This window comes from Bos grunniens, chromosome 3 (genome assembly GCF_055505025.1).
Source record: "Bos grunniens cultivar Pamir isolate PY7600 chromosome 3, Bosgru_T2T1.0, whole genome shotgun sequence".
NCBI lineage: Eukaryota > Metazoa > Chordata > Mammalia > Artiodactyla > Bovidae > Bos > Bos grunniens.
In genome coordinates this window covers 65,809,230-65,826,514 of record NC_141167.1, presented here as the reverse complement: position 1 = coordinate 65,826,514, position 17,285 = coordinate 65,809,230, and the positions used below count along the sequence as shown (strand labels likewise).

General features: G+C 38.9%; 1 long non-coding RNA gene across 2 annotated transcripts in view; it reads left to right on the top strand.

Annotated features, from left to right (window-relative positions):
* The window catches only part of LOC147375741 (uncharacterized), a 629,781-nt gene that overhangs the window by 348,443 nt on the left and 264,053 nt on the right, over positions 1-17,285 (top strand). The window contains exons 8-9 of one of the 2 annotated variants that reach the window (XR_015160408.1): positions 1,297-1,420; positions 13,065-13,145. This is a non-coding gene — a long non-coding RNA (uncharacterized LOC147375741). The remainder of the gene's footprint in view (positions 1-1,296; positions 1,421-13,064; positions 13,146-17,285) is intronic. The other variant, XR_015160409.1, reaches the window with a different exon arrangement.

Below are 17,285 nucleotides of genomic sequence, written 5' to 3'. Positions count from 1 at the left end.
CTTACTTCTGTCCTTTCCACAGATGTGAGTTGGGTAAGATTATTACCTAATTTTCGGTCATGAAGTCTGAGATGAGTATAAGTGATTTGCTTATAGTTCATCTAAGTTAACACCTCCAACCAAAACTAGAAAATGTATTTATTTGTTTCCCAGGCTTTCATACTTCCTGTTACTTTTACCTGCCTCTGACAGTCAGAAGTTGATGATGCTTTCCTGTCTCATGATTACTCAGTTTCTCAGTAAATGGAGCACCACTCACTGCTTAAGGGCTCCTTAACGGACCACTACAGAGACAGTGAAGGAGAGATGGAATCAGTAGGGGAGGAGGTGAAATTCAGCATGGATTATGCTTTGTCTTTGCTTCTGAGGGTTTACGGATTGCATAATTGCAGGGTGGGTTTTATGTTCAAAGCCAATTTGAGTCAATGTTGCATTGCAGCATAGCATAGTTAATATTTTTTGTGAGTGCTGCCTGTAAAAATCAGATCAATACAATTAAACTTTAAGCCAGTGATTTTAATATGAATATTTCAATACTTGGCAACAGGGTTGATATTTTAAATCTGATATATTGGAAAGAATAAATATCATAGAGGAGTACTAATGGAAAAAGAGTTGAAATCAGGTAAACCTGATTTGGATAATAATCAGCCAGTCAATCAGTCCATACACAGAAACTGGTATAAGACTGTATTCAGTCCATCTCAGGTGTCTCAGAGATGTCATTCACTGTCACATTACAATAACACCTTCTAGTATTCAAAGCAACACCATACACACATTATTTCATGCTTGAGGTTCAAGGATGGCAGATCATTTGACTCCTAGTATTCTTTTCTTCATGGGCTTCCCTGGTGGATCAGATGGTAAAGAATACACCTGCAATGTGGGAGACCTGGGTTCAATCCCTGGGTTGGGAAGATCCCCTGGAGGAGGGCATGGCAACCCACTCCAGTGTTCTTGCCTGGAGAATCCCCATGGACAGAGGAGCCCGGCAGGCTACAATCCATAAGGCCGCAGAGTCGGACATGACTGAGTGACTAAGTATACGCATTCTCTTCTTTTGGGGCTTCCCAGGTCGTACTGGTGGTAAAGAACCTGTCTGCCAATTCAGGAGATGTGGGTTCAGTCCCTGGGTCGTGCAGATCCCCTAGAGGAGGGCATGGCAACCCATTCCAGTATTCTTTCCTGGAGAATCCTATGGATATATAAGCCTGGTAATCTACAGTCCACAGGGTCTTGAAGAGTTGGACATGACTGAATTGGCTTAGCACACATGCATTCTCTTCTTTTCAGCTTTCCTGAATGGTGCATGCAACTAATGAGCTCAAGCACTAGCATTCAAGGATTCTTTACCATCTGGTCCTAACACCAACTGGAAAAAAAAACTTCTAAGAAGCCCATTTATTATACTAAAGAGGTATGTTTTCCTCATTCTACTTACCTGAAAGGTGTCCATCTCAACAGTCTGCAGAAACTTTATATAGGAGGTCGGGTTTGAAGGAGCTTCTGAATGGAAAAGAAAGTGAGATGCTGTTTGGCTAAATAAACAGTTTCCTGTTTTCTCTATTTATCATATCTTTCTTATGCAATATTATGCCATCTTTGTATCCCCTATTGTATATTGCTCAGGGCTTCCTTGGTCACAGCCCCTGTTTTTCTTTCCAAACATGACTCCTACTGCCTTAGGACTTCGTCACTGCTTAGGCTCATGCAATACCTTCCTGACTGGTCCTTCTTACCCAGTTGTTCAAGTGAATGCCAGACACCCTTCTGAAGTTTAGATGGACATTGCTTGCTGCCAAAATATGCAATGGGCTCTTATGCCTAGAGAATACAGAAACCCCCTTCTCTAGGGACAAGCAGCTCTGGTAGTCTGGAAGGCCAAGATGTAGGAGGATGTGGAGAAGGTGATTATTTTTCTAAGTGAAACTATGATTTACGTTACAAGGAGTCCCATTTGTCAGTGGAAGAGGGCCAGCCAAGAGACTAACTGGGTGAACCTAAAAAGCCTCTTGATGAAAGTGAAAGTGGAGAGTGAAAAAGTTGGCTTAAAGCTCAACATTCAGAGAATGAAGATCATGGCATCTGGTCCCATCACTTTATGGGAAATAGATGGGGAAACAGTGGAAACAGTGTCAGACTTTATTTTTGGGGGCTCCAAAATCACTGCAGATGGTGACTGCAGCCATGAAATTAAAAGATGCTTACTCCTTGGAAGGAAAATTCTGACCAACCTAGATAGCATATTCAAAAGCAGAGACATTACTTTGCCAACAAAGGTTCGTCTAGTCAAGGCTATGGTTTTTCCTGTGGTCATGTACGGATGTGAGAGTTGGACTGTGAAGAAAGCTGAGCACCAAAGAATTGATGCTTTTGAACTGTGGTGTTGGAGAAGACTCTTGAGAGTCCCTTGGACTGCAAGGAGATCCAACCAGTCCGTCCTGAAGGAGGTCAGCCCTGGGATTTCTTTGGAGGGAATGATGCTAAAGCTGAAACTCCAGTACTTTGGCCACCTGATGCGAAGAGTTGACTCTTTGGAAAAGACTCTGATGCTGGGAGGGATTGGGGGCAGGAGGAGAAGGGGACGACAGAGGATGAGATGGCTGGATGGCATCACTGACTCGATGGACGTGAGTCTGGGTGAACTCCGGGAGTTGGTGATGGATAGGGAGGCCTGGCGTGCTGTGATTCATGGGGTTGCAAAGAATCAGACACGACTGAGCAACTGAACTGAACTGAACAAGAGTGGAGGTAGGTGGAGGCATGGACACAAAACAGATTTACTGGATATCAGAGGGGCCCAAAAATTTGGAAGGTAAGCACCAGAGTCAAGGGAGACATAAATTAAGTGCAACAACAATTATTTCAGGGTTTATGAATTTTTAGATGTTTGAATGGTATTCTCATATGAAAACTTTGAAACTACTGATAATGTACAGAACCCTAGACCTGGTTTATAGTCTCAAGTAGGGTACCATTGGTTTGTCACCAAATAGATCTAACTTTTAACTTCTCAAGTCTGTACAATATGATTATTAAAAGACTGTCCTGGCTTACCTCACAAAATATTGTGAAACTCAAATAGAAAGGAATATATGAGGAGGTTGAAATTTGAAAAGTAATTTATGGTTTTCCAAATTGTTTTCCCAGGTACAAGGAATTGCTGTTCTTTTTAATGAAGACTAGAACAGCACCCTACCTTTGAGTAGCTTTTTGTTGAGTTGAGGTATGACACCCACGCACTAAAGGAGGCAAGATTGTGGGGCTATAATAGGAATTTGGAGGACAGAGAGTTCATGGGGAAAGCAATATTATCAGTTGTCAAAGAAACTTCAAATGGAAGGCAAGGCTAGAACTAGCTTTGAAGAGTGCATTGCAATTAGATAGAAAGGAGGAGTGATGTGTCCCAAAGTGTGAAGACCACTGGGAGACAGGTGTAGACTAGACTATTTAAAGGCAAGGGCCTGTGTCAGTGCTGTTGGAGTGGGGAAAGGCTGGGGAGGCCTTGGGGATCAGGTGCCATGTCTGTGATGAAGCACTGATATACTAAGGACTTATTTCCTCTTATACGAGCACAGCCTAGAGCCCTCAGCATGGGTCCCCAAAGACATTTAATTTATTCCCTTCTCCTTTGTTACATTCTCTTAGAGATTTTGTCAGGAGAAAAATTAGTACTATATATTTTCTTAAGCTAGAAGCTTAAGTTCTATCAACTTAGTGTCTGGTGCAAAGAAAAAGATGGTATGAATATTTGATGTGAGGCCAAAAAGAGGTCTTACAGATTAAGTATTATGGAGCGCTTAAAGTCCTCTGAAAACTAATTTTTGAAGGTCTTGTTCAATTGTGGCATGAGTCCTCATTGTTCTTATTCTGTTGTGAGTCTTGAGCTGCAATTTGGAAAAGCACTGGGCAGGGCAATTATACAAATAATGATCATTGACTCAAGCTTTTTAATGGTAAAAAGATGATTTGATTCTCTGAAGAAGTGAACAGGCAAGATTTTCTCATTGCTGTTAATTATAATTTAAGACAGACTCAATTTTGTATTAGTCACAGATGTTTCATTTCTCAGTTCATATATAATGTGGTACATGGAATATCTCCAAAGAGATTTTAGAAGTGTTTGCAGTCTTGTCCATCTCTTTACCACTTGGTGTGGTCTTTTCCAAAAATCATGACATTTGGAAAGAAACTTAGAGAAGTTTTGAAGACATTTTCGAGACATTTTGCTTTCAATGATCTCTAAAAATATTCCTATTGAAAGTGAAAATTGGGAACATGCTCTGAAAAACAAAAATGTATATTGTGTCTTTGGAAAGCCTCGTTTCAGGAGTGGCTGGGCTGTGTTCCAGTTGTGCTGGGGGTGGGGGATGAGTGTACAAAAGCATGATTTCTGAATTGATGCTAGTCATAGAAACCTTTAAGAGACTCCAGTGCTTTTATAGCTATTAAGCAAAAATGTATTTCAAATAATTAGACCAAGCGGCTAGTTCCCAAATTACTCCACTGTGTATTATTCTAACCAGGGAGAACTTATCAGTAGGACAAATCACTCGTGAAATTGTGATAGGTTTGGGAGTGTTCTGAAACAAGGTGGTTTGGAATGCAAACCCTTGATGAGGCTGGGAAACTTGGGTTGTGTCAGAAGATAGTTGAAAATTGAAAAATACCTTAACATCAAATCAGCCACAAAGGCTGAAACAGTACCACCTGTATTTTTTGCTATAGGTATTATTATTACTGCTTGGAAAAGAAAAGAAAAGAAAATTCGTAAGCACATTACAGGGGATTTTTCTTGGATTTATACTGATAAAAGTTGGAATTGCATGCTATATGGAAAATCTTTCTGAAACAATAAAATAGTTTAAGAGGAGCATTTATGAAAAATTTTGGGGTAAGAATGGTATAATTGTGTTACTTTATGAAATATATAATGAATTCATTATGGGCATGCATGCAGCATTCTTTAAATATCATTCTTCTTCATTTTTAATCTTTATAATACACATTAACTTTTCCTCAAAAGAAAGGCATGTGAATTTGTATATTTAAAATTTGTATATTTTGAGAATTCACATCATTTTCTGAAACCCATCTGTGATATTCAGAGTCAGTGAAGTTTGGGCAGTTAAACTTTAGACTAAATTTCTTTTACAGTTTCTCCATCAGTCTTGGGATCTTTCTTTCCAAGGGTTGAGGTCAGGTGGTAGGAGTAAATTCTTCAGTAATCGATTTGCTTTTGTAAAGTTCTAAATCATAATTAGAACTCCTGACTTTTAGTTCCCAACTTTTGGAATTCCCTGGTTGAAATCTGAAACCAGTCCCCATAGATGGAGGATAAAGGAAGACAGAAAAAAGAGGCAGCTCATTCCACCTGAGTAGGTGGCAGTCATAATAAGCCAGAGAACTTGCATATGAGGCTTGTCTAAGGTGGCTACAAGATGAGTAGGTCTCCATACCCATCAGCCAGAGTCTTAAAAGTTTATATAGAGGCCTTAACAAGGATGCGTTACATACACTGTCAGATGGTTTCCATAAATTTACTGTCTCAAGGCTGTGTCCTTGAAATGGCTCCTACTGTAGGAACAGTGGGCAGGATTTACATCCCAAGGACAAGGGAGAGGGGAAGAAGCATTCAGTTGCCTGGGTCCACTGTATAGGACAACATGTGATCATGTTCTTTAGATAACCTCTTCCAACACTAACACTATTGGAGAAGAAGCTGGAGACAGAAGAGAGAGGCCAGGAAAGGAGGAAGGAGCATAATAAAATATATATTTTTTCCTTAAAAAATAAAATGATTGTAGAAATGATTAAATGGAGCATCATTACCATTATGCGTTTATCAGGTGTGTACCTATGGCTAAAAAATATTCATAACATTTCCCTCCTACTTCAGAATGACAAGTGTATATTGTTTGTTTCACTGTTTTTTCAGCAGTGAATACCCAGTGTCTATAGCAAAAGTACTAGATTGAGAGTTAGAATATCCATTTTTCCCCCTAGTATTGCTTTTACCTTTTTGGGTGGTAAAAACTCTGTATTTCCAAGCTTCCTTCCTCAGACTATAGAATACAGTAGGGATAAGTAAGCCTGTATCTGGGAACTGTTCAGAGGAGAAGAGACTTAAGGTAATGGAAGCAGTGAGGAGCAGGGCAGGATGTTGAAATTCTTGACTGAAAGCTTCAGTATCAAGCTGATAAGAAGGACAGAGCAGTCATCTCATTCATCAACTGAGAAAGGGATGCCCTCCAATTCATTGCAGCTCCTAAGAGGACATTTGAGACATCTACTTTTCCATGACAGCCAGTCAAGTTTAAAGGCAGGTGCAGTTCAAAGTCCAAGAAATGTTGCCTGCTGCCAAATTCAAACCTTTGATTTGGCTTTGTGGGATGCTGAACTTGTGTGATATCTCATACTCCATGGATGGGCATGGAAGGTTGGTGATTTGGTATTAGATGCTCCATTTCAGAGCTTCTGAAAGAGCAAAGATTCTGAGCAGTGAGTGGAGTCTTGTTGTTTAAAGAACCCCAGTATAGGGGAGAACATAGTCGACCATTTCTAAGGTGGGGTGGTGTGCACACCCTTCAGTCGTGGCAAGGTCGTCAGAGAAGTTTTCTGGGGTCCCCTTCACAGACATTCTCATCTCTTGGTAGATCCAGGGTGTGAGTTCTCAGCAGCAATACAGTCATTATAGAGGCATAGCTTCCCTTATTGCTCAGCTTTTAAAAACTTCATTCCTTCAAACTGTCTTCCTAGCTTTGCACATGTATCTATCTGTTTAGGAGAAAAACGAGAGAAGTGGACTGACTTTCAGAAGCAATGTTTGGTTGCTCAATATGGTAAAATGACATTTAAAGAACATTTTAGATTAATATTTTTTTCCTTGGAAGTTTCATAATATGTTACTATGAAGCTCCATAAAAGAATTTTATACTAACAGATTTCAAGACTAATTTTGGGCATCGTAAACTCTGTTTCCTGGCATTCTATTAACCTCAAATCTCTACTTAATAATACCTCCATGTATCAGTGATGTATGGCAGTGAAAACGCTATGTGATGTTATCTTCAAACCCAAGTGGGATCTTCTAGTAAATATGTGTTTTTATTCATGGGTCATGTGACTAATGGCTCTGCTGATCTGAACTGGGATGGGTAAAGCTCTCTATGGACAGCAGCAGATCAGCAAGGCAGCTGCATTCTCTGACGTGGTTGAGGCTTTGGCTGGGACACTGGGTTGACTCAGCTCTGTATGTCTCATGTATCAGTGAGCTAGCCTAGGAGTGTTCATATCCTGAAGGCAGAAGCGCAAGAAAAAAGGCAAAAACATTCAAGTACTTTTTCAACTCTCTACTAGTGTCAAGTTTGTTCCTGTCCAGTTGGCCAAATCAAGTGACCTGACTGAACCCAGTGTCAGAATATGAGAAGCCTGTAGAACGGCAGAGCAAATGGGTATTGATACAGGAAATCCATCAACTGGGGCCACTAACAGTATCTGCCACTTCTGACTGGGGTGTAATGATAGTTTTATAAAGATAAGCTTGAGATTCATTATGATCTTGAAGTATATTTCCCACAGGAAAAAAAACATTTGATCATATTCTCATTCTTTAAACATTGCTAACTTATTGATAGGTATTATGCACTAATATGATGATGAATCTTTTGTTAACCACATACCATATTTTATAAGCAAATCATGTACTAAGGATTTCCAATATACCTGATATTGGTAGGCTTGGGGCTTGAGTAATCGTATGAAACTATAAAATTTTCCCTAATTTAATTTTAACAGTTTGAGAAAAAATTCCTTTTTTAACAGAAGAAGAATTATGTCTGTGAATACAATGGTGTATGATTGATGAATAAGGTCTTAATTAGAAAGTTACTCCAGGCACTAAAGCTAGTATGATGGAATGGGGCATTAAAAAGGGGCCAAGTAGAGGCTAGTGATGGGCAATAAAATTGAGACCTGAAAAGTTAAGGTCAAGTCAGCTGGGCATTGATACTACTTATGAAGTTTTGTGGCATAACCCCCCTGCTCTGCTCGACCTTTGTTTGAGTCTTGTAAACACAGTCCAATTGGCTTTGCAGAATGTGGCAGTAATGAGTTATTGATGGGAGTGAGTGCCATGTGAATAACTATTTCTTTGAAGATCTCTTCAGGCTGTGGTAACTGAAAGTAGCACAGAAGGAGAAATTGATGGCCCATATTCAGCTTTTGAATAACAAGGCTTGAAGAGCTTTTAGGTACTAAACAGCTTGAGGAAAGGCAGGATAATGGGACATAATTGTACTGATTATGCAGTTGAGGTATGATAAAGAATAATCTGCTAATTCTACTAAACTGTGGCATTTTTTAGCTCCTGTTAATATTTTGAGTAGAGGAACAAGAGATGAGTTTATTGAGTCTTATTCAAAAAGATGATCTCTTAAATTGGCTCTAGCACCTCACTGTTCAGCGGTTCAAGGCACTTCTCAGACATTGTCACACTAACCTTTCCAACAGCCCTGCAGTGTATGTGGGTGTCAAACATTTATGAATAGGAAACCTTAGCACCTAATAGCAAGTGACTCGCCCAATGTTATGCCTAAGTAAAGCACTAATTTCTCTCCTATGCTAAGCCCATCTCAGATTTCTTTCTTGTGTGTGGTCCACATTATCTCAGATGATTATAGAGGGTGCTGAGATAGAACATTCAAAAGTAGTATAAGGGGGGAAAAAAAGCTAAGCTCTAAATTATTTTATCTAAGAAATTTTCTCAGAATAAGTCCTCCCCTCTGGTAAATAGAAGAGATGGGAATGAAAAAAATTTATTTTTGTTAAAATATAACAGTGATTTTATATTTCCCTTTTGAGTAGAAGCTGTCAAAAAACTGTTCCTTTACATTGTATTGGTTTTGTATAGTGTCTATAATCTAGAAACTCTGTGACTTTAAGTTGATGGTGGGAAGAGAATTTCTTCCTTTGATTTGCTGAACTATTTTATTACTTATTAATTAAGTCACTAAATCTTTTCCTCTAAGTCCTCCTCTGTGATAATCCATGTTGTTCATTAAGTATATCCAGTTTTCCTTCTGGGCATATGGTAGGGTTATGTTTCCAGCTCCCATGGAGTTAACTGTGGCCATGTGGCTCACTTTGGCTTCTGTGATACATGGATCTTCTGGGTGATTTCTTTAAGAGCTGGTATGTGATTTAGCACGTTCTCTCTTTACGCCTGGAGTGATGATCAGCAACTTTTGAGGTAGTGGCTGGGACCTTGAATGACAACAATGAATAGATATCCCTGACAATCTGTAATGCTTATACAGCTTGAAAAGGAAATAGCCCTTATTCCCTACCCCAACCCCCCTTTTTCCCTTCTAACTCCAACTGAGATTTGAAGTTGTTTTTGAGTTTGGTGTTGGAGAAGGAAATGGCAATCCACTTCAGTACTGTTGCCTGGAAAATCCCATGGACAGAGGAGCCTGGTAGGCTACAGTCCATGGGTCGCTAAGAGTTGGACACAACTGAGCAACTTCACTTTGACTTTTCACTTCCATGCACTTCCATGGCCCCTCTCTGATGCTTATTTTTTATGTAGCCAAAGAATATGATAAAAAGGAACAAACTGAGAAGACAAATCCAAGGACCACAGTGAACCATGGACAAGGAAGTCATCAGGGACTAATCAAGGAATAGTCTTCACTCTAGAATAGGGACCCTCAAAATATCTGTCTAGGATTTTAGATTTGTCATGGACCAGTAACTCCTGTGTGCCCTTTGCTTTCGTTTCATGGATGGAGTGATGATGAATGATAAAGAGACCACTGTGCATTATCCCAAGATCCTGGACTGTGAGTTTGATGCTGTAATCAAATAAAAAATCTGAGTTATTTCTCCTGGGTAGGCGTAGATGTGTTTTGCATTCAGGAGTGATTATGAATCAAATCTTTGATAATCAGGACAGTTTCTAGTAGTCATCATTTCTGTTTACCAAATTTTCCTGGCTTTCTTTTTAAACACATGGTAAGTTGGTGTTTTCTTGGTCCCTTTGTGCAAAGAAGTGTAAACAGAAATTACTTCTGTGTTAAAGCTTAAAGACTCAGAGCGTAGTTAAATAAACTCTCTCTTTAATTTTGGTGTGGTTACCAGCACCTTTGAAGCATCCTTCCATCAGCTCAAATCCCTGTGAACTATGAACCTAAAGCCTGCAGCACTAATCTGCAATGGTTGGTAGTGTGTGTAAAATGTTCACTATTGCTGTCTGAAGCCACCATTATTTGAGGGCTTATTGCTACCACAACATATTCTACTTTATTCTGATGTATCCAACCCCCAACTGGAAAATGGGGATGTTAAGTGGATATTAATAACATGTTGTTGAACATTGGTACTTTTTTTTCCCACAAAACAAAACAAGAGACAAGAAATACTTAAGTTTCTCAAAAGCAGCTTTGCTCTCTATAGGAAAAGTGTCTCATTATCGTGATGCTAAAAAGTGTCATCTTGGTTGAATTCTGGTAATGCTAAGTAAATCTATGTATCTCAGAATTTGATCGAGGGATAAACAGGCAGAGTTTAGACACATTAGTATTTGTAAACATACAAATCAATTTAGAGAGTTAATCGAATTTCATTATTTCTAATCCTGAAGCTGATTTCCTATTGGGACCTGGAAGAATTCTGTTCTAAGCAAGTGACTAGAAACACAATGTGTGTGTGAGGGGGAGATGGGTGGGTGGGTGTATATATTAAGTTCTACTGAATCACTGGGCACAGGCAATTCTTGGAGACAGCCAGGACACAAGACTTGAAAGAATCATATTCTCATCCAATATTTAAATGCTATATTCCCTGACAATTATGGATTACTGGTATTGTTTAGTAGCTATGTCATATACGACTCTTTGTGACCCCATGAACTGCAGCATGCCAGGCCTCCCTGTCCCTCACTCTCTCCTGGAGTTTGCCCAAGTTCAAATCCTTTGAATCAGGGATGCCATCCAACTGGATCACTGTCTAGTTCTGGCTAAGGGGCTTGCATAACTCAGTGAAGCTATGAGCCATGCCGTGCAGGGCCACCCAAAATGGACGTGTCATAGTAGAGAGTTCTGACAAAACATGGTCCACTAGAGGAGTGATGGCAAACCACTTCAGTATTCTTGCCGTGAGAACCCCATGAACAGTATAAAAAGGCAACAAATTTTGGATAGGTGAATGGAAATTTCTCTGACAAGCATGAACCCAGATTCACTTTTTCCTTCAAAGGTTATTAGTAGTGTGTAGTGCTCAGTGCTTGTACTTAACAATCTAACAGTACTCTGTTTTATAGTTATAGTTGCAAAGCAATTTTGTAATATCTCTTATTTACTTTATGGTATCCTGCAATGCCTAGGGGATAGTAACTTAGAATCAGCCAACCACAGTAACAAGCTAGGCATATTTTATTATTGCTTTAATGGTAGACTTTTGCTATTCAATCACTCAACAGTTGCCTGGTGCTTGGGTTTGAGACTGCTTTGAGCAGTTGATTTCTACACGTTATAAGCAGTAATCATTTGGTAAATGCTAAATTCCAGTCTAATATACTTAGTTTTGGTTACATTCTTAAGTCCTCATTGACCAATACCGAACTGATTTGAAGAAAAATTGAAGGGTAGTACATGGATTCTCAAATTTGACTTCACATTAGTATTACCTGCAGGATTTTAGCAGAAGCTAATGTCTGAGCCACACTCCCAGAAATTCTGATATAATTGGTTTGGAGATTTTTGAAAGTTTCCAGGTAATTCTAGCATATAACAAAATTCAAGAATAATCAGTTTCCTAATTAAAAGCACAAGCTCTGGACTCATACAGATCTAGATTTATATCCCTGTTTCCTTTCTACTGTAACTTAAGCAAGTATATATTCTTTAACCCTTAATTTCCTTATCTTTAAAGTTAGTGTATAATGTTACTGTAAGTTTAAAAAATGAGTTAATACAGGTAAAGTTAAAAGTAACTGACAGAGAGCACTCAATAAATATTTTAACATTAGCTTAATTATTAATTCAAGGTTTGGGATCTTAAAAGCAGGATAAGGATTGGTTTGCAGAACAAAAATTAGACACCTCACAAAGAGGAGAGAGGAAACCACAGGAGTAAATGTGTTGAGTCGAGCAAAGACATGGTGCATTCTGGGAGTGATGTAAATTCACTGAGGTTGGAACATGGTATGAATAAAACAAACCAGAGGGAGATGTGGCTCTGCCATTGCTGGAAGCCAGATTCTGAGAGTCAGATGTTCTAAGTTTTAGAGTTGTATTTTCACCCTTAAATTAATGGTGGTGATTCTGAACACTAGTATTTGTACACACTGATGATCTGCAATTATTTGAGTTATGTTATGAATAAAATAAAAATTAGAGGCATGTTTATTCATACTGTAACATTACATTTCTCACTGGTATTCTGATCTCCTTAAATATGAGGAAATAGGGTAGGATACAGCAGGTATGCAGGAAATCACTCATAACCTACCTCTCAGTTCATTTTAGTCCCAGGCCACACTATGGATGTGAGAACTGTACTATAAAGAAAGCTGAGCACCAAAGAATTGATGCTTTTGAACTGTGGTATTGGAGAAGACTCTTGAGAGTCCCTTGGACTGCAAGGAGCTTCAACCAGTCCATCCTAAAGGAGATCAGTCCTGAACATTCATTGAAAGGACTAATGCTGAAGCTGAAGCTCCAATACTTTGGCCACCTGATGTACAGAACTGACTCATTGGAAAAGACCCTGATGCTAGGAAAGATTGATGGTGGGAGGAGAAGGGGATGACAAAGGATGAGATGGATGGATGGCATCACTGACTCAATGGACATGAATCTGAGTAAGCTCTGAGAGTTGGTGATGGACAGGGAAGCCTGGTATGCTATAATCGGTGGGGTCACAGAGTCAGACATGACTGAGCGACTGAACTGAAGTGAACACTTATTGATTGAGCATTACTAATTGTGGGGATTGAGTTATTTTTATGTTGTGAGGTGTGATTTTAAAGCTATATTTAGATAACTCTACTTTCTTCCTAGAAGAATTTACTGCTCCTCAGCAAATGTAGGAGAAGCCAAGCAAAATCCAGTGGTCCTGCTGAAGTGAGATAGAGACTAAAGGTAAATGCAGTTGTCTGATTCTTAAATTAAGAAGTACTATAATATTATTTGAAGGTAAATTGCTATAAGGGGATGATATTGTAAACCTTAGAGCAACAACTGAGAAAAGTAAAGCAAAGAGGTATACCCTAACCAATTAAAATAAGAGATAAATGGAACACAAAAAAGAAAAACCATATTTTTCAAAAGAAGGAATTAACATAACAAAGGAAAAAAACTAGCCTTGATGTACTCCTCTCCCAATTTGGAACCAGTCCACTGTTCTATGTCTGGTTCTAACTGTTGCTTCTTGACCTGCATACAGATTTCTCAGGAGACAGGTAAGGTGGTCTGGTATTTCCATCTCTTTCAGAATTTTCCACAGTTTGTTGTGATCCACACAGTCAAAAGCTTTAGCATAGTCAATGAAGCAGAAGTAGATGTTTTTCTGGAACTCTCTTGCTTTTTTGATGATCCAGCTGATATTGGCAATTTGATCTTTGGTTCCTCTGCCTTTTCTAAATCCAGCTTGAACATCTGGAAGTTCTCAGTTCATGTACTGTTGAAGCCTAGCTTGGAGAATTTTGAGCATTACTTTGCCAGTGTGTGAGATAAGTGCAATTGTGCAGTAGTTTGAATGTTCTTTGGCATTGCCTTTCTTTGGGATTGGCATGAAAACTGACCTTTTCCAGTCCTGTGGCCACTGCTGAGTTTTCCAAAATAGAAACATGCAAAAGTTGGTTGGTTAAACCAATTAACTGCTACTCGGAAATGAGGGGAAAATTATTGACACATGCAACAATGTGAATAAAGTTCAAAAACATTATACTGGGTAAATTATGGATATATATGTACATGACACATAAATATACATGTACTGCATGATCATAGTTTTATGAAACTCTAGAAAGGACAAATGTAATCTGAAAGGCCATTTGTAATCTGTAAAGAAAAAAGTAGATAAGTAGTTACTTGAGGTTGTAGGTTGGAAAAACTGACTGGGAAAGATACAAAGATACTTTGTGGGGTAATGGAAATGTTCTTGATATTCCTTGATTGGTGGTTCTGTTCAGTTCAGTTCAGTCGCTCAGTCATGTCCAACTCTTTGCAACCCCATGTATCGCAGCACGCCAGGCCTCCCTGTCCATCACCAACTCCCGGATTTCACTCAGACTCACGTCCATCGAGTCAGTGATGCCATCCAGCCATCTCATCCTCTGTCGTCTCCTTCTCCTCCTGCCCCCAATCCCTCCCAGCATCAGAGTCTTTTCCAATGAGTCAACTTTTCCCATGAGGTGGCCAAAGTACTGGAGTTTCAGCTTTAGCATCATTCCCTCCAAAGAAATCCCAGGGCTGATCTCCTTCAGGATGGACTGGTTGGATCTCCTTGAAGTCCAAGGGACTCTCAAGAGTCTTCTCCCACACCACAGTTCAAAAGCATCAATTCTTCGGTGCTCAGCCTTCTTCACAGTCCAACTTTCACATCCATACATGACCACAGGAAAAACCATAGCCTTGACTAGACGGACCTTTGTTGGCAAAGTAATGTCTCGGCTTTGAATATGCTATCTAGGTTGGTCATAACTTTCCTTCCAAGGAGTAAACGTATTTTAATTTCATGGCTGCAGTCACCATCTGCAGTGATTTTGGAGCCCCCAAAAATAAAGTCTGACACTGTTTCCACTGTTTCCCCATCTATTTCCCATGAAGTGATGGTGGTTATGCAACTGTATATATTTGTAAAAGTGCATCAAACTAAGTGTCTGTGCTTTAAGTGAAGAGTTATGTAAAATCAACTGAAGACTTGAGTAGTGCTGCATGTACATTATATATATAAACAGGAGCAATGCTAAGAGATATGTCTAACAAAATTATAACGTCTAGGGTATAGCCATATTATGTCAGGTTTTGTAAATTCCAACACAGTTATGTGAATTTTGGTAGAAAATTTAACTTTGGTTAAATACTTTGGTAGGAAAGATAGTTCTAAATTCTAGGTTATAATCCCCTTAAAAATACTTATCTAAAATGGGAAGGTGTTTAATATTACTATATAAAGCTTAACAAATATTATCTCTCCATTACACTAGTTGAGATTATTTTGGTGTCATCAAAGTGTCTCTACACCAAAGGGAGTATAGTTTGCTCTTGAATGGCATCTATCATGGCAAATAGCTGAAAAAAGACTGAGTACTGGGTAAACATGCAGACACTTCACTGATTTGCAAGCAGTGGATACCTTGATAGCATGGTTTTTATCAAAAAAGAAACTCTGATAATAATATAGTCTAATTGAGGGATAACTTGATATCAAGGAGACCAGTGGAGGTTATTTCAATAGTTTAGGCAGGATATAATGATGGTTTGAATTAAGGCAGTGGAGTGGAAATCAGAGCATATGTTAAAGAGATTGTTGCTATGGTTTGGCTAGTTACAAGTTTAATGACTTATGATGGAGTCTTTTGGATGTTCATCTCACTGAAAATAAATTTGAGTATTCTCACAGCCTATGAAGTCCTGCATGATAGGGTCTCTGCCTGCCCCCCGGCTTTCCTGCTGCCCTTCTATTGAGCACCAACAAGTGACATACTCATCTTCAAATGCAGGTCATTGCCTCCTCAGAGACTTTGTCCTTACTCTTTCCTCAGCCTGAAATGCTCTTCAGCCGTATTTTTTCATGGCTGACCCCTTCTCATCATTTAGGCCTCAGTTCAAATTTCAACTTTTTTTGAAAATTCTTTTCTAACCACACCTGTGCCCATCCATTCTTATCACATTATGGTGTTGTATTTGGCATGGATCACAATTTAAGTTTATTTGTTTATTTATTGTCTGTCATTGCCATTGCCACTGCAGTGTGAAATTTACAAGGGTAGCTTGCATGTCTTATTCCCCATTATAATCACAATGCCTAGAACAACTCATGGTACAGATATTTTGGGGATGGATAAGTAGGGGTATGCTTGCTATATATTTGAATGTTTTAAAATAATAAAGATTATGAATAAAAATCATCAAAATACAGTATCATAAAATTTATAAATAAACAGATTCAGATAAATATATAAATATGTATATTCAGATTACATATGTTATGTCATTTTATAGGACTCACTGTAAGAGTGAATGAAAGTTATATCTGAGAGGATAGATACCATCATCTCCTTTTTTGTCATATTGTACTTCTCACTACTGAACCTGTTTTCTGGATCATTTATTCATTCACTCATTCAGCACTTGCTGAGAACCTTTGGGCATATAAAGATGAAGAAATTCACAGTGCAGTAGGTCTCAAATAAGATGCATTGGAAAAGTACTGTGGGAATACTGAGATAGAAGAGATAATCTGTGTTCAGAAGAGGGGTTGAGGAAGTGGGAAAATCTTTGAAAGGACTTGACATTTCAGCTTGGCTATAAATGATAATAGAAGTATATCAAGTAGAGAGACGAGAAATGGCTTTCTAGGAAGATGGGAAAACTTGAGCAAGGGCAAGAGGTATAGAACTTGAGGAGGTCATTTGTGGTGACTAGCACAGTGTGTGTTGAAGAGTGGTAGAAAATGATGTTTCAGAGATACATTGAAACTGATAATGAAGGACCTCCAATGCCATGCCAAGAATTTTATCCTGTAGGTAATTGAAAGTGAAAGTGAAAAATGAAAGTGAAGTCACTCAGTCGTGTCTGACTCTTTGCGACCCCGTGGACTGTAGCCTACCAGGCTTCTCTGTCCATGGGATTCTCCAGGCAAGAATACTAGGAACCATCAAAAGATTTTATTTAGGAATGTGACATGATCAGGTTTGTGATTTAAAAGATAATTCTTGTGGAGTGATTGGGATGAAAGAGTAAGACTAAAGGCATGGAGATTTGTTGAAAAACCTTCACAATATTTAAGCAAGAAATGAGGCCTAAATTAAGGAAGTGGAATTGTAAACAGGGAGGAAAAGGACTGATTTCAGGATTAGAAATGTTGGGTCTTGATACCCATAAAAGAGTGAGAGAAAAAGAGGGGAGAGAGTTGACACTGAGTTTCTGGTTGGGAGTCTTATAGATGGGGGTGTAATTGATCCACTGTGACCGGCAATTGATTGACCCTCCTGGTTCACCTCATTTCCTTCATTGACCTTTCTCCCTAACTTTAACTCCAGGACGGAGATTTCC